The sequence below is a fragment of the Chlorocebus sabaeus genome, chromosome 3, assembly GCF_047675955.1.
Source record: "Chlorocebus sabaeus isolate Y175 chromosome 3, mChlSab1.0.hap1, whole genome shotgun sequence".
Lineage (NCBI taxonomy): Eukaryota > Metazoa > Chordata > Mammalia > Primates > Cercopithecidae > Chlorocebus > Chlorocebus sabaeus.
Genome location: NC_132906.1, coordinates 81,049,759 through 81,074,598, shown reverse-complemented (window position 1 = coordinate 81,074,598; position 24,840 = coordinate 81,049,759). Strand labels below are relative to the sequence as shown.

At 43.0% G+C, this 24,840-nt stretch overlaps 1 protein-coding gene across 6 annotated transcripts in view; it reads left to right on the top strand.

Moving 5' to 3' along the window:
- The window catches only part of DOCK9 (dedicator of cytokinesis 9), a 297,489-nt gene that overhangs the window by 4,399 nt on the left and 268,250 nt on the right, over window positions 1–24,840 (top strand). The gene's annotated exons all lie outside the window — the stretch shown is intronic.

The window sequence follows — 24,840 nt, the reverse complement described above, 5'->3', positions numbered from 1 at the left end:
GGTGAGCCACTGCGCCTGGCCTTGTTTATTATTGTTTTAGAGACAGTTTTTATCTGTCACCCAGGCTGGAGTATAGTGGCACAATCATGGCTTGCTGCAGCCTTTGAACTCCTGGGTACGTGCAATCCTCTCACCTCCGCCTCCAGAGTAACTGGGACTACAGGCATGCACCACCATGCCTGGCTAATTTTTGTATTTTTTGTAGAGATGGGGTTTTGCCCTGTTGTCTAGGCTGGTCTCGAGCTGGGCGCAAGCAATTCCAAACTCCTGGGATTACAGGTGCGAGTCAGCATACCCAACCCTAAGCTGCTTTTATAAAAGTAGTGGAGGTACTACTAGGAACGTTTTTAACTGTAGGAAAAGTAATTTATGATTTTTGGTAATGAAGGAAGAATCCTCACAATTTCAGAATTAGCTTTCCATAATTTAGAATAGTCAGGAAGGTGGCATGTTCAGAACGTATGCAAGCTCAGAAGAAACGCCAGAAAGAATTCCCTGAGCAGGATTGAGTTATGATTACTTTTGGAGCTCCGGAAAGGATTTTACCTCAGGTCTTTCAGATGTATTAAAGATGGCATCATAATGGCCTAGATCTAAGAGGATGTATTAATACCACTTAAGGCCTACAAGTGTCTTTTCTCTGAAAGATTTTTGTGACTATCAGGTCACATCCCTTTGCATGGATGTGCTGACTGTCCTGCACTTGGGTATTAATACACAAGTCTTCGGGCTGCCCGGCTTCCTTACTGGTCTTATCTCATTATGTTCAGCTTCAGACTCTTCTTCGATGTCAAGCCCTTGCCAGCGATGCCACTCCACACCCCTCTGAGTTCCAACAATACAAATGAAACCAAGTCAGGTCGTTGCTAAATTTCGCTTGGCTGTTACTGGAGGAGGGCAGACAGGAAGTATGGGGTAGTAATGTCCCTGAGTCTGCCTGAGGCTTCCCGCACTGCCCCGTTTATTCAGCTGAAGATTCCAGTGCTGTCGGAGGTAATGTACGACCCCGGTAATGTTGTTCTTTGAAATTCTCAAGAAAGGTAAAATCTCGTTTTTGGCTATAATTTAAAATCAGATGTCAGTAAACTGGTAACTGGCCAGAGCTTCTCTGCACTGTTTTTCTCCACCCCTCAGTGGAGAAAACAGAAATGTCCCAAAATACAGGAAGCAGGGTGGAGGCGCATATCGGATTAGATAATCAACAGAAGGTTCCACTCCTTTGCCTTCTAGTCCATTTGACTATTAGTAGTCAGGTGCCTTGAGTTTGAACAGGGAGGGAAGGAACTGTGAAATCACTGTCCACATTTACTGAGGGCTGACTCTGGGGCAGGGCTCTCTGCTGGGTGCTAAGAACATAATACCACATCAGAGTAGGCCCTTGCCCATGCAGGGTTTATGATCTAAACAGGTGGGCGGGTCAGTCACCTACACTAAGGTGACTAACAGTACTAAGGCACACTATGGAAAGAGTCAAACGTGTGGTTCAGAGACCACAGGAAAATGAAAGCACAGAACCAGTGTATTTGGGAAAGAATTTATTAAGAGTTAAACTGGACCGGTCGGGCACGGTGGCTCACGCCTGTAATCCCAGCACTATGGGAAGCTGAGGGGGGTGGATCACGAGATCGGGAGATCGAGGCCATTCCGGCTAACACAGTGAAAACCCGTCTCTACTAAAAATACAAAAGATTAGCCGGGCGAGGTGGCGGGAGCCTGTAGTCCCAGCTACTCAGGAGGCTGAGGCAGGAGAATGGCGTGAACCCAGGAGGCAGAGCTTGCAGTGAGCCGAGTTGACGCCACTGCACTCCAGCCTGGGCGATAGAGTGAGACTCCGTCTCAAAAAAAAAAAAAAAAAAAAAAAAAAAAGAATTCACCTGGACCTGGAAGATGCAGAGATAAGGGAGACTTTTATTCTTTTTTTTCCTAAGAAAGAGGCCGGGCGTAGTGGCTCAAGCCTGTAATCCCAGCACTTTGGGAGGCCGAGGCAGGCAGATCATGAGGTCAGGAAATCAAGACCATCCTGGCGAACACGGTGAAACCCCATCTCTACTAAAAATACAAAAAAATGAGCCGGGTGTGGTGGTGGGCGCCTGTAGTCCCAGCTTCTAGGGAGGCTGAGGCAGGAGAATGGCTTGAACCCGGGAGGCGGAACTTGCAGTGAGCCAGGATCGCGCCACTGCACTCCAGCCTGGGCGACAGAGCCAGACTCCGTCTCAAAAAAAAAAAAAAAAGACATCAAGCAAATGCTTAGTATGCCCAGGACCAAGAAGGAGCAGAGCAGCTTGGGCAAAGAACAGCAAGTTTTTTGGAGGAAGGGAGAGAAGTTTTGATAAATACAGTTGCCAACTTTGGGAACAATTTCATTGATTGGCTGAGAACACATCCTGAAATAGATTTTTTCATTTGTCTTTTTGAAACCTATTTCAGGAAAGAAGTTCAAACCAGCCATGAACATACGCTTCCTAGAGAGACCTGCCCAAGTGTAAGCCTGAGAGTAAATAATGTGACTGTTTTCTGTCAGGCAGGCCCAAGACTGGGATGGGAGGTGTGACATGGAAGGGAAAATCCAGTAGCAGGCCTGTGTGTGTAGGCACTTAGGTATCATGAGAGTAGTAGTCGGATATGGTGAGTTACCATTCAGTAAATGATATTACAAATAATAATGTTGGCGCCGTAACTTATAGCACATACTGAAATCAATTATAGTGAAATATAAGAGTTATTTGTAAAATAAAAGAAACCACATAAAACATAGGCGCATAATCATGTAAGAGTGGAGAGGGATATTTACGTATTTATTTATTTATTTGAGATGGAGTCTCACTCTGTCACCCAGGCCGGAGTGCAGTGGTGTGATCTTGGCTCACTGCAACCTCTGCCACCCGGGCTCAAGTGATTCTCCTGCCTCGACCTCCCAGGTAGTTGGAATTACAGGCATGTGCCACCACACCCGGCTTATGTTTGTATTTTTAGTAGAGACGGGGTTTTACCATGTTGGCCAGGCTGGTCTTGAACTCCTGACCTCAAGTGATTCACCCACTTCAGCCTCCCAAAGTGCTGGGATTACAGGCATGAACCGCCATGCCCGGCCTGGAGAGGGATTTTTAAAGTATGAAAGTTCAGGAAGAAACCAGCTGGACCTGGGCTTTGGAGGTGAGCCTTGGCTTTGCCACTGATTGGCTGAGGACTTCGAGCAACGTACGTTGCCCGAGCCTTAGTTTGCTCATGTGAGAATTGGGATTGGTAGGTATTATTCTCTTAGAGAGTTTTTTAAAAGTAAAGATTAAGAAAATGCATGTAAAGTAGTTAATAGTGAGTGCTTAGCAAATGCAAGCTCTTATTATGTTATTAAAGGAAAAGATTGATTGTCTTGACTGAATATTTCTGGAGCCAGCATTTATTGACCCATCTATGATGCCCTAGAATGCATCCGAGGACTTCACACACAGGTTAAGTCCCCTAAAGGTCACAGGTGTAGGTACGGGGGCTGGGTCTTGAAGCTGAGCACTATAACTTCACACCGTGAACTCCTAGCCACTCTGCCTGTTGCCTTCCCATGTTAACACTAAACATCTGTCTCTGTAAGTACCATACCGGTAAAAGTCAAACAGTAAGCTTAGAAACAATATTTGCCCTGTAGCTATTTGTCTTTAGAGATCTCTCGGTCACAGTCTTAAGTTAAACCTTTTCCTTGGAGGGCTACCCCATTCTATAACTCCAGGGCCACATTCACATGGGCATAAGCTGTACTGTACAGTATGGAATGTAGGTTTGATAAGCATGAGGTTTTAAAAGTGTACCTGTCATAAAATTGTTTTTCTTTAGCATAAATTTCTCATGTACATTCGTTGACTGGCTATCGGCCTGACCTATCTGTGTTTAGTCTTTAACATGAACCAGAATGCAGAATGTTAACAGTGGTTATCTCTGGATGTGGGATGATGGGAAGTTCACTTTTTTTCTTCCGATTTTCTGTCCTCCCCAGATTTCTACAGTTGACATGTATTGCTTTTATTACTTTGGTCAGTATTGACGGGAGAAATGATTTTGAGAATGTGCTGTGATAACTGGAGCCCTCAGGGCAAGGCCACTTAATTCTAAGAGATAGTTCTTTTTCTTCCTGTCATGTATTTGAGCTTCTGCAATTTTAAAAAGTTGCTCAGAATTTAGCAAGTGGTGGAGAGAGGGAGGGCTGGGAGTTTCTGAGATGCCGGAGGCTATTTGTCACGGGCTCTTCCCTTGGCTATTCCCTGGCCTGGGGCTTCTTGGCTCTACTGACCCAGCTCTTGTCTTTACTTCTACAGTGGCTGTTTGGTCTGCCTCTGCTTCCTCACCGTCCACAGCTCCCTATAGCCGTGACCTGCTCGTGTCCTTGGTGTGGGGCGGCCTCTCAGTGCTCACCCCGTACCACTCAGCACCCTCTTCCCTTCCGTGGAACAGGATTCTCCTGCGTCTCCCCCTTCCTCTCTGATGTCTGTTCCTGTGTCTTCTTCACTCTTTTTGCTGCAGTCACCACACAGGGGCATTCCTAAAGGGTCTCTTCTCCACCACTGGTTTATAGAATTTAATTTTTTCCCTTTACTCCAAAGGGGGGCACCATCTCATTGCAATTTCCACAGTTTTATCTCCAGTTCTGATTCTCCCTCTTGTACCGCATGCTATGCCCCACCCTGCCCCGCCCTAGACCTGCTTTTCTGTTTTCCTGCCTGACTCTTCTTCTTGGCTGTCCTACCAGCTCCTTAAGTTCAGCATCTATGAAACATAAATTACCACTTTACATCCCAAGTTAGGTTGTCCTTTTTACATTCTTGTTTTAGTGGGGAGTGTCTATGTTCATCACCAGCTTTGATCTGTTTATCTCCTTTGCCTTCCTCATTCAAGAACCACTACATTCATTACGTTCTGTCATGAATCAGTCGTTATGGGCCAAGGACTCCCAGATCTCAGTGGCTTAGAACAGAAAGGTTTATGTCTTCCGCACGCTACCTCTCCATTGAGTGGGGGCTGGGAGCCTAGTTCCATATTGTCCTGGGACCTCAGTTGATGGGACAGCCCCCATCTTGAATGTGGCAGGTCTGTGTGGCAAAAGCAAATCACATGGCAACACTGAACTCCAGGGGCAGGGAAGTACAATCCTTTCTGTGTATCTGCAAGGAAGACTCACGTCTTTGATGAGCAGCACTGATGCCTGCTGCGACCTGGCATCCCCTTTCCTGTCTCCTTTCTTTCCTGGTTTGTGCGGTAGTAGGGTGTATTAGTCCATTTTTGCACTGCGATAAAGACATACCTGAGATTGGGTAATTTATAAAGAAAAGAGGTTTAATTGGCTTATGGTTCTGCAGGCTGTACAGGCTTCTGCTTCTGGAGAGGCCTCAGGAAACTTACAATCATGGCAGAAGGCGAAGGGGAAACAGGCACATCTACACATGGCTGGTAAGAAGGAGGGAGAGCAAAGGGAGAGGTGCTACACACTTTTAAACAACCAGATCTCATGAGAACTCTATCACGAGAACAGCAAGGGGGAGGTCTGCCCCTCCTCCAACACTGGGGATTTGGTTGGGGACACAGAGCCAAACCATATCATAGGGGATAGGATCCTTCTTACCTGGTTTCTTTGCTACCGTAATTACTCCATCCTTATAGGTTCAGTTCTGAACCCTGAAGACGTTAGTATTTGCCATTGCCCTTGGGATACAAACTCTTTTCCTTGGACCGTAAGGCTCTCTCCTTACCAGACACCACCCTCCCATTACTCACTGGCTGGGCTTTTAGATCCTCATGTATTCCAGCCTCTCTCGTACTTCAGGAGGTAAGAAGCTCTCACTTCTGCCTGGGATAATAATGACCCTTGGCCACCCTTCTCAGTTGCCAGGCCACTCTCTCTGGCCTTTGAAACTGTACTCATATGTCCTGGCCTGTCTACCCAAACTAAAACACGCACTGCCTGTTCCTTTCTTTTGATCACTTATCACTATTTATTTATTTATTTATTTTTGTACATTTGCTTAATGTCTTTTTCCCTCCCTGTACTGTTGGTTCACCGTGGTTTTCCCAGGGCCTGATACATAGCAGGGGCTCAGTCATATTTTTTGGATGAATGAACAAACCCTGAAAACGCTACATCTGACTGTGTATCTTAATTTTATCTTATTTCCTATTACCTCTACTTTCTCTTCCCTGCACCTATTTCTGTTTATTTCATCCCAGTTTTCCTCCTGCTGCCAGATTAATTTTCCTAATGCACAGCCTCTATCATATCATGAGTTTCTCATTGCTACATATGACAGATTTGCTGATATTCTTGCACATCAGAATGTGTATCACTTTGAGGCTGGTTCTGTGTTTGTTTTCGTTTAGGAAAAGCTGTTCAAATTGTCAGTAAATCCGTATGATCTTTGCATAGGATTTTAAAGCAGCCACACATCTTGGTACAAAATGTTTGAGATTAATTTCCTTTGTTAGGACCATTTGTTTTCACCAATTCCATAGAGCTCCAGTGTGTAAAAGAAGACACTGATCTAACTCTTGTGTTAAATATTTAGTAACTCATTTGTCTGGAAGAAAGCAAAACAAAACAAAAATAAAAGGAATAAAAATCACTGGGGGTGCTGTTCATTCACTGAATAATGAGTTTTGCAAGGAGCACGTGGGTGGTGACATTATATTGTTTACACCTTTATTTTCTGTTGCTTTTTTGACTCCTAATCAGTGAATTTATCTTATTTTATACTTTTACTTTCTATTTCTTTCTTGACTCTTTATTGGTGAACTGGTAGCAACGAGATGTACTATCTGATCAGAACTTTGAATCTTCCCGCCTCTCTTTCTTTGAGGTTGACAGGGATAAATACAATTAAGATAGTGCTTGGGTGTGGTGACATTGGAAGACAGGCTGGGCTAGGGCCTGTGGTAGAGACTTCCCCACTCTATTGAATGTTAATCTGAAAGTGAATCTGAAAGCAGATGGTCATGAACTACCCAGGGTCTCTATTAAGCCCATGAAGTTTATTTTAAAACTCTTAAAATAGATTGAGATTCAAATTGAGATTCATGTAGTCTATTTTTTAAACATTTTGTCTTAACAAAGTAGATGTTCAGTCATACAGATAGGCAAATATTCTAAGGAAAGATGTTTACCATGCTAAGTTAAAAAAATAAAGTTATAAATAGTGCCGTTGGCCAGGTGCAGTGGCTAACACCTGTAATCCCAGCACTTCGGGAGGCTGAGGTGGGGCAACACTTGAGCCCAGGAGTTTGAGACCAGCCTGGGCAACAAAGTGAGAACCCATACCTAAAAAAAAAAAAAAAAAAAAAGAAGAAAAAATAGCTGGGTGTGGTGGCACACGCCTGTAGTCCCTAGCTACTCAGGAGGCTGACATGAGAGGGTCGCTTAAGCCCAGGAAGTCGTGACTGCGGTGAGCTATGATTGAGTCACTGCACTCTAGCCTGGGTGAAAGCGAGACTATCTCAAAAAAAAAAAAAAAAAGAATACTACAGCTGTACTTTGAACAACGTGGGTTTGAACTGCACAGGTCCACTTATATGCCGATTAAAAAAATAAGTGTATAGTAAACATTTTTGGAGATGTGCACCAATTTGAAAAAACTCGCACATGAACTGCATAGCCGTTGAAGAAATTAAGGAAAAGGTATGTCATTAATACATAAAATAACGTGTAGATACTAGTCTATTTTATTTACTACTGTAAATGATACACAAATCTATTATAAAAAGTTAAAAGTTGTCAAAACTTATGCACACAAACACAGACCATACATGGTGCCATTTACAGTCCAGAGAAATGAATATAAAGATGCAACAGTAAATCATAACTACATAAAATTAACTACAGTACATATTGTACTACTGTAATTATTTCATAGCCACCTCCTGTAGCTATTGTGGTGAGTGTTGTGTTGTGAATATCCACTTAAAACACCGTGTGACACCAATCATCTCCATGTGAGCAGTTCCTCTTTCCATAAAAGGGAACCCAAAAAGAAGAAGAGGAGGCAAAATTTAACGTAAGTAGAGAGTTTATTTGGGCCAAGTTTGCTGCAACTCAGGAGCAAAGGTTCAAATTGCCCTGAATATACACTCTGATTAACAGTAGTTACAAGGGATTTTTAAAGGAAAAGAAGAGGCAGTTTCTGAGTTGTTTACCAAGAATTCACATGAAAACAACATGAGCTATTGATTGGCTATCTTTTGTTCTTTGTATTACACATTCTGGGAACATGAAGATAATGGAGGAGGCAGCTAGTCAGGAACCAAATGACTTTAAACAGTTGCCCTTGGGCACAAAGTGGGGTGACCTGAAGTCCCATACTCATGTTTCTTCTCTGGGCCTGCATAGTTCACATAGCTCAGACTGCTCCGAGCTATTTTTCTTTTCTCTCTAGTAAATTGCTTATTGCAGTAAAAAGTGATCTCTTGCCTTCTTGTATATCATGTTCAGTGCAATACCATAGACATTGAACAACACCATTGAACCCTTACAAAGTGCCAGCCCTTACAAAGATCCTGGAAGTGCTCCTAGGAAACAGAGAGAAGTCATGACATTACAAGAAATAGTTGAATTACTTGATATATTTTGTAGACTGTGGTCTGCAGCTGCAGTTACCTGCCATTTTAAGAAAAATTAATCCAGTTTAAGGACCATTGTGAAAAAAGAAAAGGAAATTTGTGAGCTGTTTCTGTAGCTGCATCAGCAGGCATAAAAACCTTGTACTTCTTGCAAAATACCTTTTTATCTTGTAGTGAAAATGCAGCTTTTATGTGGGCACAGGATTGCTCTAGAAAGGAATACCTGTAGACTAAATGACTTGAGAAAAAGTGAAGTCGTTATATGACAACTTAAAATAAAAGGAATGTGAAAGAGCTGAAGCTGGAGAATCTAATGCCAGCAAAGGATGGTTTGATAATTCTAGAAAGAGTTTTGGCTTTAAAAATATCAAGATAACAGAAGCAGTTCTGCCAACCAAGAGGCAGCATACAAACTCCCAGGTGCCGTTAAGAAAATCATTGAGGAGAAAGGATATCTGCCTGAACAGGGTTTTAATACGGATTAAAGTGCCCTATTCTGGAAAAAATGCCACAAAGGACTTTTTTTTTTTTTTTTTTTTTTTTTTTTGAGATGGAGTCTCACTCTGTCGCCCAGGCTGGACTGCAGTGGCCGGATCACAGCTCACTGCAAGGTCCGCCTCCCGGGTTTACGCCATTCTCCTGCCTCAGCCTCCCAAGTAGCTGGGACTACAGGCGCCCGCCACCTCGCCCGGCTAGTTTTTTGTATTTTTTAGTAGAGACGGGGTTTCACGGTGTTAGCCAGGATGGTCTCGATCTCCTGAACTCGTGATCCGCCCGTCTCGGCCTCCCAAAGTGCTGGGATTACAGGCTTGAGCCACCGCGCCCGGCCACATTTTTTAGTAAGGAAGAAAAGTGAGCACCAGGATTGAAGGCAAGAAGGCTTAGGCCAACTCTACTGTTTTGTGCAAATGCAATCAGGTTTATGATCAGGACTGCCCTTTTCTATAAAGCTGCCAACCCCCAAGCCTTGAAGGGAAAAGATCAATGCTAGCTGCCAGTCTTTTCATTGTATAAGAAGACCTGGGCAAGGAGACCCCTTTTTCTGGATTGGTTTTGTTACTAGCCGTGGGTTCTTGGGCCCTCAATGCAATAGAAATTGACATGAGGCCTAAAGAAAAGCCTTCATTGGAGCTTATGCCTGAGCATAAGGGAGGCAGAACAAGAGAGAGAGAGAATTCCTTGGCCAACTCTCTGAGCCTGTAGGGATTTTTTATTAGGCAAAGTGTGGGAATTAACATCGGGTTAGGATATGCAGGGTGGGCTGGGCAAAGCACATGGTAGGGTATGCGGGTCAGAATATCTGGTTGGTCAGAATATCTGGTTGCGATGGTTGTCTTGAGTGATGGGCCACCTGGTGGTCTGGCCAGTGGCAACAAGGCTTTAAATCAGTTAGTCAGCATTCCTTCCTGAGGTCAGACACTCTGCAACCTTGGTTCCGTATTTTGGACCTCCTGTGGCCAATTCCTGGAATTCTTTTCTTTTTTTGAGACAGGGTCTGTTACCCAGGCTGGAGTGCAGTGGTGTGATTTTGGCTCACTGAAGCCTTGACCTCCTGGGCTCAAGCAATCAATCCTCCCATCTCAGCCTTGCAAGTAGCTGGGATTATAAGTGTGTGCTATGATGCCTAGCTCAATTTTGTATTTTTTGTAGAGATGGGGTTTTGCCATGTTGCCCAGGCTAGTCTCAAACTCGAGTTCAAGTGATCTTCCTACCTTGGCGTCTCAAGTGCTGGGATTACATGTGTGTGCCACCATGCCTGGCCCCTGGAGTTCTTTAAGTAAAAGGCTAATGGTTAAACATTCTGAGAGCACAGAAGAACAATTTAGAATGGCTGTTTTCTTTGTATGACTAAAGCCTCAGGCTTAGTGGGTATAGATAGCATTATCGACATCGACATAGTGGTATGGGTTTTGCGATCACTGGGGATGCATGAAAGAATGCTCTGGTGGGGGTGAGCTGATGCCAGACCCCATCTTTAGTTTCCCTCAGTTTCATCAGTGCTTTGTCCCTGAAGTCAGGAAGGACCTTGGTAGCAAGAGAATGCCTTTTAAAGTTCTTTTGATATACAATGCCCCGGCCACCCAGAACACATGAGTTCAACACCAAAGACATTGAAGTGGTCTACTTGTCCCCAAACACAATGTCCTACTTCACCGTCTAAATCAGGTACCATAAGGACCTTTAAGGCTCAGTGGACACTGTACTTTATGGAGAGGATCATAGCGCTTTGGAAGACAACCCAAATAGAACACCGTGAAAGTCTGGAAGGAGTGTATCATTGAAGGATACTGTCATTGTTATACAAAAAGCAATGAAAGCCATCAAGTCTGAAACACATTTCTGCTGGAGAAAACTGTGTCCAGATGTTGTGCATGACTTCACAGGATTTATGACAGAGCCAATCAAGGAAATCGTGAAAGAGATTGTGGGTATAGCAAAAAAGGTGGGGCTGGGGTGAAGGGTTTCAAGATAAAGATCTTGGAGAAATTCAAGCGCTAATAGACACCACACCAGAGCAACTAACAAAAGAGTAGTGGAGACTGGTGCTTCAGAACTACTGCCCCATGATGAGGAAGAAGACGTAGAAGAAGAGGCACTGCCAGAAAAGAAGTTGACGTCAGACAGTTTGGCAGAAGCATTCTAATTATTCAAGAGTGCTTTTGACTTCTTTTATGGTATGAATCCCTTTAAGATACGGGCATTGAAACTAAAGCAAATGGTGGAAGGATTGGTACTATATAGAAACATATTTAGAGAAATTAAAAAACTAAAAAGCGAGACAGAAATTTTATATTTCTGTACAGTTACACGTAGTGTGCCTGCCTCTCTTGCCTCCTGTTCCACCTCCTCCACCTCTTCTGCCTGTGCCACCCCTGAGACAGCAAGACCAGTCCCTCCTCGTCCTCTTCCTTACTTGACTCAGTATGAAGACGATGAAGTCCTTTGTGATGATCCACTTCCATTTAACAAATAGTAAATATATTTTCTCTTCCTTATGATTAATAATTTTTCTTTTCTCTAGCATACTTGATTATAAGAATAGAGTATAATAGCAGGGCACAGTGACGCCTGTAATTGTAGCACTTTGGAAGGCCAAGGTGGATGGATAGCTTGAATCCAGAAGTTCAAGGCCAGCATGAGCAACATGGCAAAACAAAAAACAAAAAACAAAAAAAACAAAAATTAGCCAGGCATGGTGGCATGCACATGTAGTTCCAGCTACTCGGGAGGCTGAAGTGGGAGGATGGCTTGAGCCTGGGAGGTTGAGGCTGCAGTGAGCTGTGTTCACACCACTGCACTCCAGCCTGGGCAACAGAGCAAGACCCTGTATCAAAAAAAACAAAAAAACAAAAAAACCAGTATAATATATATCACACACAAAATATGTGTTAATTGTTTATTTTATCACTAAGGCTTCTAGTCAATTGTAGGCTATTAGCCAGGTTTTTGGGGAGTCAAAAGTTGTAGGTAGATTTTTGACTGTGCAGGGTGTTGGTATCTCTAACTCCTGCATTGTTCAAGAGTTAACTGTAATATACAGAACTATTTACTTTTTTGTGAAAGAAAAAGCAATATTTTGTTCATGGAAAAAAGTTTTATGATCTTACAGATTCTAAAGTAAGCCATTCTCTTTTGTTTCAAGAATAAGTTAAATATCAAATGTTTATTCCCTCAGTTATAAACATAGAAATGCAGTTGTATAACCAAGTTTCTGTTACTAGGGGGATAGTTCTTGCCATGGATGGCAGTAGGATATAGTGCATGAGAACTTGGGCTCAGGAGGCTTCAGCCCCAGCTCTTCCATCTACTAGTTCTGCCTTCTCAGTTTCTTCACCCAGAGAGTGGACATTTTAATAGCACTTACCCCACAGATCTTTGTACTTAAGCGAGCAATTGCATATAAAGCACTTAGAATAGGGCCTGGCACACAGTAAATACTAAGTGCAAGCTGTGGTTATTTATGGGGGCAAGCTAAAGAAATACCGTATAACACTTTAAAGTGCTGCTCGAGGAGAATTTGTAACACAGGAAAATTATATTGTTGAGCAAAAAAAAAAAAAAAAAAAAAAAGCAGAAGTGTGTGTGGTCACAATTGTGTGAAAACTTTATGTATAAGAAAAATGTTGGAAGGAAACACATGAAAAGTTCTTTACATATTCTAGGATTTCCGACCTGTTTTACTTTCTTAAGTGAATAGGTAATAATCTGTTAAGAAAAAGCAAATACATTGAATATTGGAAGGAAAGTTTGTACTACATGTAAGATATTCAAATTGGTATGCTTGAAAATTACACTTGCATATCTTAGTGCTTGTACACATGGGCATTGTGATGTAAAATATGTTCCCGAAGTGAGGGCACACACATGCATGTTGGAAGCAAAAATATTGTCAACAGTTAAGAGCCTTGCATTTAATGCTCATAGAGGCGGGATGCCCCTGTGAAACAATGAAACTTTGCATTTGACTGTTTTATAAAGTTCTTTTTTTAAAAAAAAAAAGTCTTATCTTTGGCCTCTGGAAAATCTGGTCAGATAGACAGGGATAGTTTTATTTCTGTTTCTTGATGAGGAATTAAAGACCAGAGAAATCAAGTGACTTGCTTAATTAAGGTCACCTAGTTATCCTTAACCCTTTTCCTGGCAAGATGGCAGAGATTGTCTAAAAGTGTCAAAACATTTTAAGATATAATTTTGAAGTTGGAGTTTCTTGAAAACTTTCAAGTGATTAACTTAAATCATTAAACATATTTTTTGGAAAGTACCACTAATTCTCTGGGTTTATAGAAATGCGTGACATGAATGAAATAATATTCTTTTGGAGATGAAAGTTATCTTTGGAGGTCGTCTGGTCCAACTTCCTAATTGTGCAGATGAGGAAGATGAGGTCAGCCATGGATAAGCCTTTGTGATCATACAGCTAGTTATAGAGACAAGAATTGAGTTTGCCGACTCCTGGTCCAGTGAATTTTCCCGTGACTATAGAAAATAATCACATTACTTTGTTTACACTTGTGTGTTGTCAAGTGTTGTTGGTAATCAGGTAATAGGAGACTATGAAACATCTATTTGCACCATGGATCTCCTCCCTGCTTGTATATTTCATTTGTCCAAGCTAGTTTGTTGGTGAAATTGACACTCATGTTTCCGCAAGCCAAGAAAGGAGTTCTGCATTTCTGTTTAAGGGGTATTAGGATGAAAGGGAGAAAGAAATAAAAAGCAAAAATTACAAAATTAATCTAAAAAAGGTCTCAGTAGTAACTTATTCATGAAGGAAGAACTAATTTAGTAGTCAATGTTATTGAAGGGACAGAATATCACAGTTTTACATGTACTTTGGTTAAAATTATGACGTGGCTTGAGAAAAAACCTTCCTGGGCCCATTAACCTAAAATTTGTTAGTGTGGAATAAGCTCTGTTAATCTAGGTCATTTTACATTTCAGGCTGCATTGCGTTGGCTAAAATAAATATTCAGCTGTAAATGACAATTTTGTTCAAACTGTGTTATTATAGAAAGAGTTGCATTTCTAAGATTGTTTAGAGGACTTATTTAATCTGTCATTCTAACATATTGTTGTTTTATTAAGTAGAAAGCAGAGTTCCTATGGTGATAGCAGAGGTGCCATAATATTTATAGTTGGTTCATCTGTAAACTATTATACTAGCTAGAATTTACAGGATATTTAATCTCTTAGGTTAACTTTTTCCTTCCCAGGCTTTTACTGTGTTCATTTTGCCATTTTTATTTTCCTTCACTATTCTTTTAAGAATCTTCTATGTTATTTTTTTCCTAAAAGATTGAAAGTAAGTGCTGTTAAATGATTTTTTTTTTTTTTTTTTTGAGATGAAGTCTTGCTCTGTGCCCCAGGCTGGAGTGCAGTGGCGCGATCTCGGCTCACTGCAAGCTCCGCCCCCCGGGTTCACGCTATTCTCCTGCCTCAGCCTCCCGAGTAGCTGGGACTACAGGCGCCACCACCTCGCCCAGCTGGTTTTTTGTATTTTTTAGTAGAGACCGGGTTTCACGGTGTTAGCCAGGATGGTCTCGATCTCCTGACCTTGTGATCCGCCCACCTCGGCCTCCCAAAGTGCTGGGATTACAGGCTTGAGCCACCGCGCCCGGCCTGTTTTTTTTAAACTGAAGGATGTACATGCTTAACTAATTTCTGTGGAGTTTGTGAAAAACTGATTGAGGTATTAGGGTTTTTTTGGTTTGTTTGTTTTGTTTTTTTTTTGAGATGGAGTCTCCCTCTGTCGCCCAGGCTGGAGTGCAGTGGCACGATCTCGGCTCACTGCAACCTCCGCCTCCTGGGTTCAAGTGATTCTGCTTCAGCCTCCCCAGTACCTGGGATTACAGGCGCCCACCACTGTGCCCGGCTAATTTTTGTAATTTTAGTAGAGACGAGATTTCTCCATGTTGGCCAGGCTGGTTTCGAACTTCTGACCTCAGGTGATCTGCCCGCCTGGGCCTCCCAAAGTGCTGGCATTGCAGGTTAAGCCACCACGCCCGGCCAGGGTATTATGTTTTTAAAGGGACTTTATTAGTTCTTCACTGAAAACTCAGAGGGGCAGAGATTCCTGACAGTGTTGGTTTCTCCTGGAAGTTACTAAACACATTGGTGTGAAGATTTCCGTCATGTGTAAGAGGTGGCATGAGAGAAAAAGGATCACCAATAGCAGATGAGGGTTTCTTGAATTGAGGATAGTCATAGTTGGTGATTCCATATCCTGGTCTAGAGTGTCAGTGCTGGGGTGGGAGGTGGGGAGTTGAGGATTATGGGCTGTGGAGAACCACATGTGGGGTATTGGGGGTGGGTTCTTTCTGTAGGCTTAGGGAACTCCATTTGAGGGGAGAGAGTTTCAGAATAGCTCCCAGAATTTGAGAGAACTACATATGTGTTTTTCATGGCTTCAGTTGTTAGACATTGAGGGAAAAAAAAAAAAAATCTTCTGTCCTCACAGTGTGGAGTCTTGGCATCTTGGATATCCTCCACCCTGGGCAATGGGCCCCAAAGCAGCCCTACCTCACAATCTCCTGGGCAACTTACTGGGAGAATCAGCATATTCCAGTGACACTGCAGTTCAGGTCAGGAAAACGGGATTTTGCCCGTACTACTTACTCCTTTATGGTCTTGGCCTGGTGCCTATGGGTGGCACCTGCACAATGGAGAAGTCACTGGCCAGCCTGGAGTTGATTTAAGCTGCAGAGTTGATTCCTTTCTGACCAAATCATTTGGTTTTGAGTCTGGCCTGGTGCAGACTTGAAGCTCACTTCCATCTGCCGTGACCTTTGGGAGAAGAGGGGGCAGAGGCCAGATGGAATCCAGTCTTCTCTGCTGCAGGCCTCCCTTGTGATCTTTTTCCACATTCTCAGGCCAGGGCATCTTTCCCTGGAATTTGGAGAGGATTCAATGTCCTCTTTTAGTTGAGGATCTTAGCAGATCTTGAGTCATTTTTGAGTTCTTAATGATGATGTTAGCAGAGAAAAATGCAGTGCTGTTTGAAGTTTTTAAAGCTGTCATACCTTAGTGTTGAGTAGGTCTCAGGTTGTCACTGATAATTCATTGACTCAACAAACACTAAAGAAAGGTAAACATTTGGTGAAGACACTATCCTTGTCCTCAAGGAGCATGGAATCTGGAGTGCACAAAGGAACACAGATGGGACCCAGGGAGCTTTGGTGTTGAGGTCCTCTTTGAGGGTCCTCTGCCTCTTGGCTATTTTGCTCCTGGAAGGAAGAAGGAAGGTTGTGGGCAGTGCAGATGGAGTTTGTAGGAAGGTGTCAAGACTGAAGTCAGCCTTCTGGGTAGTAGAAACATACTGGGACCTACTTATCTATTACACTCCTTTCGCATGTCAGAAAGGACATTTAATATGGCTGTTACTTGTGGGAGTAGTGATAGGATATTTCTCTTGTAAAGATTCTGGGTAGTGGCAGAAGAAGTGACCATGAATGACATGCATGCAGTGAGAATTGTGGGCCAGGACTCCAAGGAACAGGCTAGAGAGATGGGATGGGAGGTCTTTTATTTTTATGGCAATGTAGCTATTAACATCCTAAGGACTCCTAAAATTAGTATTTTGTAGCTGTATGCAGGTAATTTCCTTTTAAGCTAACTGGGAAAACAGGGCGTTTAAGAGATTTATTTCTCTTGGCATTTAGAATACGCTCTGTAGGTGCAAAGATCCCCAAAATATGCAAGGATTTGGATCTTGATGATGTCCTTAATTAACCCCGGAAGCCATGTTAAGCTTGTTAAATAATATAGTATATAAACATATTAAATTTATGTTAAGTAACGTATATTATTATAGTTCTTTGTCTATCATAGTTGATACAGAATTGAAAATGAAACCAGTTTTCATTAGAATTGAAAATGAAATCAGTTTTTGTGGAGTTCTAGATTAAAAATAATCTGAAATGATGGTGTGTACTGGGCATGAAAAGAAAATTCAATCTTGTTTAAAGCTCCATAGAACACAAATTTGCATGGCACCATTCATTGGGGTTTTAGTGATTGTAAAAGATACTGAATACTTAGCTTGGGGGCTTTTGGAAACAAGGTGACATTCTACTGATTTGCAGTGGGGCTAATGGTCATTGTTTCTAGAAAAATACCACTTTTTGAGTGCTAAGAAACATGCTAAAGTACTAAAGTTGGTTCTTAGGTAAAGATGCGTACACTTGTGTTAGCCTTGGTCTTTGTTTAGTTTTATCTTTTTTACCTTTGCCATTCAGGACATGTGTGGGTTATGTTAATCTCCTGGGTAAAGAAATGAGCAAGTATTTATTTGATTGGCAAATAAATAAGCATGCACATGTATTTTATAGATGCTTGAAAACTGTTTCCCACATATGTCTGAACTGATAAATTTTAAATTGCACACATGCATCAATTAAGGGAACACATTTGTTGAGTCCGAACTATGTGCCAAGCACTGTGCTAGGTGCTTTGAGGAATCAGGATGAGCGAGACAGATCCTGTCCCATCTTGCCGACTGACTAATAGGAGAGAGAAGATTGCAAAATTAGCTTCATGTACACCTAATAGAAGATTGTATCATTGGAGAGTTATAAGTAAAGTGTTAAAGAGGCCTCGAGAGAGATTACCTCCAGTGGAGGGAATCAGAAAAAGGGTAATGAAGGAAATGTGAGAGATACAAATTATTCTAGATAGAGGGACCCATAGGAGTGCCGGCCTCGAGAAAGGAAATCTTGGGGTGTACTTGGAAAACAGTGAGTAGCTGAGTCTGATGACATGTAAGGAGGGTTAGAGGTACACAGATTCTGGTCACCCAGGGAGTGAGGAAGGTGGACAAGGCCAGGCTGTGGAGTGTTGACTTGATTCTTTGTTGTGGGTTTTTCAGCAGGAAGGCCTCAAGATTAGAACTTTGCCGTGGGAATACAGTGACTGTGTTGTCAGAGCTTAGTTGCTGGGGAATGGGCGGGGTTAGAAAGCTGGGGGTTGAGGTGTTGTTACTCAGGAGACTTTTGCCATAATTTAGGCAGGAGGTAATGAGGACATGAAGTAATGTGTAAGTTATGTGTAAGAAATATTTTGGGATTAAGCTGATGTGTATTTGAACCTGATTAGATTAGGACATATATTTATTCAATGCATTTTGATTAATAATCCTCCTTCCTCCCACCACACAGTGAGCTTGGAGCTCCCTGGCCAGGTGAGGTCAAGAAGCAAGAGGCATTAACTCTAGCCTTAGGTTTCAGCCATGCCTGACCGTGGCTGGGAGTGTGGTGATGCAGAAACCTGAGGACACCCAGCCTGTTACACAGGCCTTGAGGAGAGTGTAGAATTTATCTGGTCCTTCGCTTTCAGATAATTTCAGATAAACCATTGCAGACAGATGAAAATCTCATCTCCCTTTATAAACCACGAGGAGAGAAACGGATTAGCAGTGAGCTATTAGGGGGCCTTCATTTTTTAGCGAGTGTTTAGGGTAGAACATACAGCTTTAAAAACCATTTATCTTGTCCTCTTTAAAATACTCAGTCATAATCAGTGTGCTTAATCATGAGGCCCCCAACCAGCTGTCTTCTCCATCACTGTGTCTTCAAAGCTGACATTTTGACTTCATACCAGTTTTCAGGAATGTCCTTTCCACATTCCCTGTTGATGGGAAAAATGAAGCCTTTAAAAATGGTAAGCTCATAAATAGTTATTCAGAGAGAGGATATAAAGTTAGGTAATTTATTTTGTTACACTGTTTTGAACGTTTTTGTAATTTACTTTTTCCAGGTGAGAGAAAATAAATGTGCAACGGGGGCCCTGGTTCATTTTTAGATGTGAACTTCTTTCACATTTCCAAATAAAAGCTCAGTCACTGCATGGATTGATAAATTATAGATGGAAAACTGCTCTCAGTTTTCCTCCTCTTAGATTTCTTTGCTTCATGTGACCATAGATCTCTCTTCTCTTTGAAACTCCACCTTCCTTTGATATCCAAATACTGTCACTGCCACCTGTTATTTATCGATATAGTTACGGCAGTTATAATGATAAGGCTTTCTTTGCATCCTTCTCTCTGTTTCATTATTTTCTCTTTCAGCTTCCTATTGTGGCAATCCCCTAGAAAATGGGGACCTGCTGTTCTCCTTTCACTTTCAGAGAGTTGAGCTACTTGCCTGTGTTCCAGTGACTCATTCCTAAGTCTTGATTTACATCTTTGACCAAGACATCTGTGAGGGTCAGGAGAAAGCTAGCTGGTGAAGAGAGAAGATGAGAGAAAAAGGTGGAGGATAAAGGAGAGTTTACTTCAAATGGAAGATCTACAGGTCTTAGTAGAAGGCTTCAGAATAGAGAAGCATAGGAGGAGGTGAGGCCGTGAAGGTGTGGAGCCTCCGTTTCACGTTGGAAGGGAGTGCTCCTTAGCGTGAAACCTGCGGACGGGTCGGTCTGTGAACTGTTTATAACTGACCTGTGACAAGATGAGTTGTGCTTGAAGATGAGTGGGGAAAAAAAAAAAAAAAGTTGAAAATTTGTGTTTAGAAACTTTTAACAAATTGACAGGGTATCTTTAAATCTGTTGAATCTAGCAAAAATTGGGGGCTTATATTTTGTATGTCTTTGTTTTTTATTTCATTTATTAGTAATTGTCATGATTACTTGTATTTTATAAAAGTATTGGTCCCCAGTGGCTTGGAGGAGAAAGAGGACCCTCACCACACATGGTTTGAGAGGCCCTGTTGTAGGCAAGTGAAGATGGTAGTTGGAGGATGTTTCCGTTGAAGTGGTTGGTTTGGGCCCCAGAAACCAAGGGGTGCCAGATTGGGAGGCATATGGATGCTCACCCGAGGCAAAGGGAGCCCTGATGACATGGTGTCTGGTGACTTGTGGGAGTTGCAGGGTGGAGGAAGGTGTTTGGCCCCCTGGGTACCCACACCCAGGTGAGGCCTAGCCCCAGCGTTTGGTAGGAATGTGTGTATTCTCTGCTGGGTGAGGCCTTCTAGGCTGGGAAGGGTTCCCCACAGTCTGAGTAGGGCTGTAGGGCTGTCACCAGCAGTGTCGTTTTGGCTCACTGGCCATGAATAGAGTGTGACATCTTTCAGTATGCCCTAGGCTTGCTTTTCATCGTTCGTTTGTCCCTGTTCTTTCCTACCTTACCTCTGTCTAGACTTACTGCACAAGCCTTCCTGTTGGTTCTTTTCCTTTGTTTCTTAAATCCTTCTCTAATATTCTGACACAGAGAGTGATTCCTTCTGTTGCTGGCTTTCCTGGACCTCTTGTATTCTGAGTCTTGCACCTTCACATGGATCTTTTCCTAATTCTGTCCCTTATCGGACAGTGGCTGGTTTATCTTTTTGCGAAAGATGGTGTCACGATGGATGCCCAGCAAATGGTAACACTCACAGAGTAGATTTGGGGACCCTGGGCCGGCAGCTCCATAATTCTCTCTCCCTTTTCTGCCAAAGAGACAGGATATTAAACCACTGAGCTGGCGCGGTCCCGGGCTGCCTGCCAATGGAATATTTGGGGAGAGAATGGTGCAGCTTTTGTTTCTCTTGCCTTCTGTGGAGCCCTGGGGTGGATTCTGAAGGGATGTTTTCCCTCGCAGGAGTAACCCATTTGGTATTGAGAAAGCAGGAAAGCGAGTTTTCCTGTTACGAGCAGTGAACAAAAAGCAGAAAAGCAGGCAGCGGATGGCGATATCCTGTTGTAGAATGCTTGCGGGAGCGAATGCAGACAAGTGCCCCTCATTCTTTCCGTGTCTTTAAGGAAAGCCAGAAGATGGGAGGGAAATCGATTACTTTGCAGGCCACATCCAAATGGTTTTCCTTTTATTTATGGTGCTTAATAAGGAGGTCATAAGTGGATGCTTTGTGATTTAAAAACTTGTCAGACCAGAGATCTGTAACACATGACAAACGAGAAAAATGAAATAGATTGGTGGGGTTTGTTTTTCTTATTTGTTTCCCATGAGGTCATTCGAAGTTTGCTTGGGAGGGGGCAGTGAACTGTAAAAGTAAATGTAAACTTTATACAAGTTTTATTTATTTTTAAGTTTAAAATCACTTAAAGATGGTAAAATTCCTACTGAGTTAGATCTCTAAGAAGTTGACTTGTCAGATGCTCTTAGGGGACCATTCTTCGGTACATTTTAAAATGAACTAGGGACAGCCATGGTGGCTCATGCCTGCAATTCCAGCACTTTCAGAGACCAAGGTGGGAGGATCACTTAGGCCCGGGAGTTTGAGACCAGTCTCAGCAACGTAGCGAGAGCCCGTCTCTACAAAACATAAAAAAATTAGCCAGGCATAGTGGCATGGCAACTGTGATTCCAGCTAATTTGGAGGCTGAGGTGAGAGGATCACTTGAGCTTAGGAGTTAGAGGCTGCAGTAAGCTATTTAAAAAAAAAAGCTTTTTCCTCTGTTATAACATGAGCAATACATGTTTATTATAGGAAAATTAGAAAACATTTACAGGCAACCAGACAGTACCGGAATTGGATAGAAAGGCATGGAGGTGGAAAATGAGAGTGGTGTGGTGAGAGGGAAAAGGAAGGTCGCCTGGGAGCAGTGGGGGTGGGGAGAGGGCCAGGGAAACCTCACTGGGATACTCAGGGCCCCAGTGAGCTCCCCTTCCTGGGAAGCTGCCTCGCTTTCATACCACACCTTCTGTTGTAACTTTGTACCCTTTGACGCTGGCTTCCCCAGTCTGCCATGGGTCTGGACCTGATCGTTCCAGATTTGCTTGGCACTAGAAAACTAATGGCAAGTTGCAAGACTAGTTAATTCAGTGCATCTCACATCTTGTTAATCACAGGGAGGGAGTGCTAGGCAAGGAGGGTCTCTAAGACAGGCAGATTTCTAGCAGTGAGGGAGTGTTGTGTGTGTGACTCTCTGAGAATCTTGGCTGTAAGGGAGATAGATAATATTTTTTAAAAGATGCAGAAAAGTAAAATAAAATGTCTTTTTAGGGGAGGAGAAAGTGTATAGCAGCCCTTGCTACCCTTCATTGTCTTTTTGACCCTCATGTTCCCTCAGTGTCTTGCCATATTGACAAATGCTTAGGTGTTCTGTGGAATGAAGAAGCTTGGGCTCACTGCTTTATCTCAGTAAACATTTATAGAGCAGCTGTCAGTAGAGTATACTTTCAGTCAGCTTTAGCTTATAAAGATAGAGAGATCCTTAAAAGGCAAGGGATTAAACTGCCTTGAGCTTTTTTGTATCTGTGAAAACATATTTACTGTCAAATCCACTAGTTATTTTATTATAGGTAATGTAGGATTAACATGTAAAGGGAAAGTGAAGGCTCAGACTGGATAATCTGTTGATTTTGGTAACTTGTTTATTTAACATGTATTCACTGAGTAACCACTCTTCCAGACCCTGAGGATAGAGCTGTAAATGGGACAGACTCAGGCCCTGACCTTGCAGACCTTACAGTCTGGTCAGGACCTAAGTAGCTGATCAGACAGTTCCAGTATAGTGGGATCAGGGATCCAAAGATACCCCAGACAGGATACTGCCAATGTGTGGGGCGCCCTGTGATGATATGAGAGAGGTACCTGCTCTGGACCCAAGGAATGACATCTTATAAAGACAGATATTATAAGATACCATGTCTGTTACTGTCATGTTGGTAAGGACGTGGAGATATTTGAACCCTCATACCTTGCTGGTGTTAAATGGTGCAGGCACTTTGGAAAACAGTTTGGCACTTCTTCAAAAAGTTAAATATAGAGTTATTTGACCTAGTTCTATGACCCAGCAGTTCCACTCCTAATTATATTTCCAAAATAATCGAAAATATGTTCACATAAAAACATGTACTTGTATGTTCTTAGTAGTATTATGGATAATAGCCAAAAAGTAGAAACAATCGAACCAGGCACAGTGGCTCACGCCTATAATCCCAGCACTTTGGGGGGCCGAGGCAGGTGGATCATGAGGTCAGGAGATCGAGACCATCCTGGCTAACATGGTGAAACCCCGTCTCTGCTAAAAAAAAATACAAAAAAAATTAGCCGGGCGGCATGGTAGTGGGCGCCTGTAGTCCCAGCTACTCGGGAGGCTGAGGCAGGAGAATGGCGTGAACCCTGGAGGCAGAGCTTGCAGTGAGCTGAGATCACGCCACTGCACTCCAGCCTGGGAGACAGAGTGAGACTCTGACTCAAAACAACAACAACAACAAAAAAACCAGTTAAATGTCTATAACTGATGTATAGTACATCCATCCAATAGAATATTATTCAGATATTCAAAGGAGTGGAGAACTGACACATGCTACAACATGGATGAATCTTGATAACATTATGTGAAGAAAAGGAAGCCAGACATGAAAGGCCACATATTGTTGGATTCCATTTATACGCAATGTCCAGAATAGCATAGAGACAGAAAGTAGATAAGTGGTTGCCAGGGACGGGAGGGAGGGGCATGGAGAGTGACTGCTGATGGTGTGAGCTTTCTTTTGGAGTGGTGAAAATTAGATTGTTATGATGATTCCATGATTGTGGATATATACTAAAATCACCGAATTGTATACTTTGAATGAATTTTGTGGTGTGTGAATTATATCACAAAACAAGTTTGAATTTTGTCCTGAGGTTGGTTGAGAGCCTCTGAAGGATTTTAAACAGGACAGTGACATGGTTGCGTTTGTATGTTAGGAAGATCATTCTGGCTGCAGTGAAGAGTTGGCTTGGAACGGGCTGTTAGAATAATACAGATGAGGAACATTGGGAAATAGCCGTGGAAATGACAGGAAGTAGACAGGTTCAAAATGTAAAACTCAGTGGGGTTGTGTAATTGATTAGATGTAGGAGGGAGGGGAGAGGAATCAGGAATGATGCCTGTATGCTCAGCTGAATCCATGTGTGAAGGAACAAGCAGGTGAGGGAAGAAAGGTGACCTCGGCATGCCACAGCTGGACCCGTGGAGTGTCCCTGGACCAGGCCCACTGAGATGTTGAGTAGGCAGCTGATACGGAGCTCAGGAACCCAGCATCTCAGGGGGCTTGCTAAAAATGCAAATTCTTGGACTCCACTGCAGACATTTGAGCCAGGATCTCTGGTCTTGGTGTATTTACCATGGCCTGCCTTGAAACCACAGTGGTGTGTGTGATTTCCAGTGGAGAGTGTGTAGAGGAGATGAGGAGTGGGTCCCTCACTATTTACAGGATGGGTAGTGGAGAGAGAACCTCACAGGAGATTGGTCCAAGGCCAGAGAGATAAGAAGCCTCCAGGAGGTCGGGTGTCAGGGAAGCCAAGGGAAGAGTGTTTCCAAAGCCAGGAGGCATCCTGGAGTGCCACAACCTTCTGAGAGGTGAGGTGGGGTATACATGCGGAGTTTGCACTAGATTCACCAGTGAAGAGCATACTAGGTACTTCCAGGCCTCCACTGGGTGAGGGTGGATGAGGGGAACCCTTGGTGAATGGCCCCGGCTCTATGGGGCACATAGAGCAGGATGAGGGAAGAGGTGCAGCATTAGGGCAGGGGGTCCTGGGACCTGCTGACACAAGCAGATGTCCCATCTGGTTCTTCACTGGGCTCTGTGGACCCTGGCACTGTTTGTATCAAGATATCAAGTACTATTGGCCAGGTGCGGTGGCTCATGCCCATAATCCCAGCACTTTGGGAGGCCAAGGCGGGTGGATCCCTTGAGGTCAGGAGTTCAAGACCAGCCTGGCCAACATGGTGAAACACCTCTACTAAAAATACAAAAATTGACTGGGCATAGGGGCGTATGCCTGTAATCCTAGCTACTCAGGAGGCTGAGGCAGGAGAATTGCTTGAACC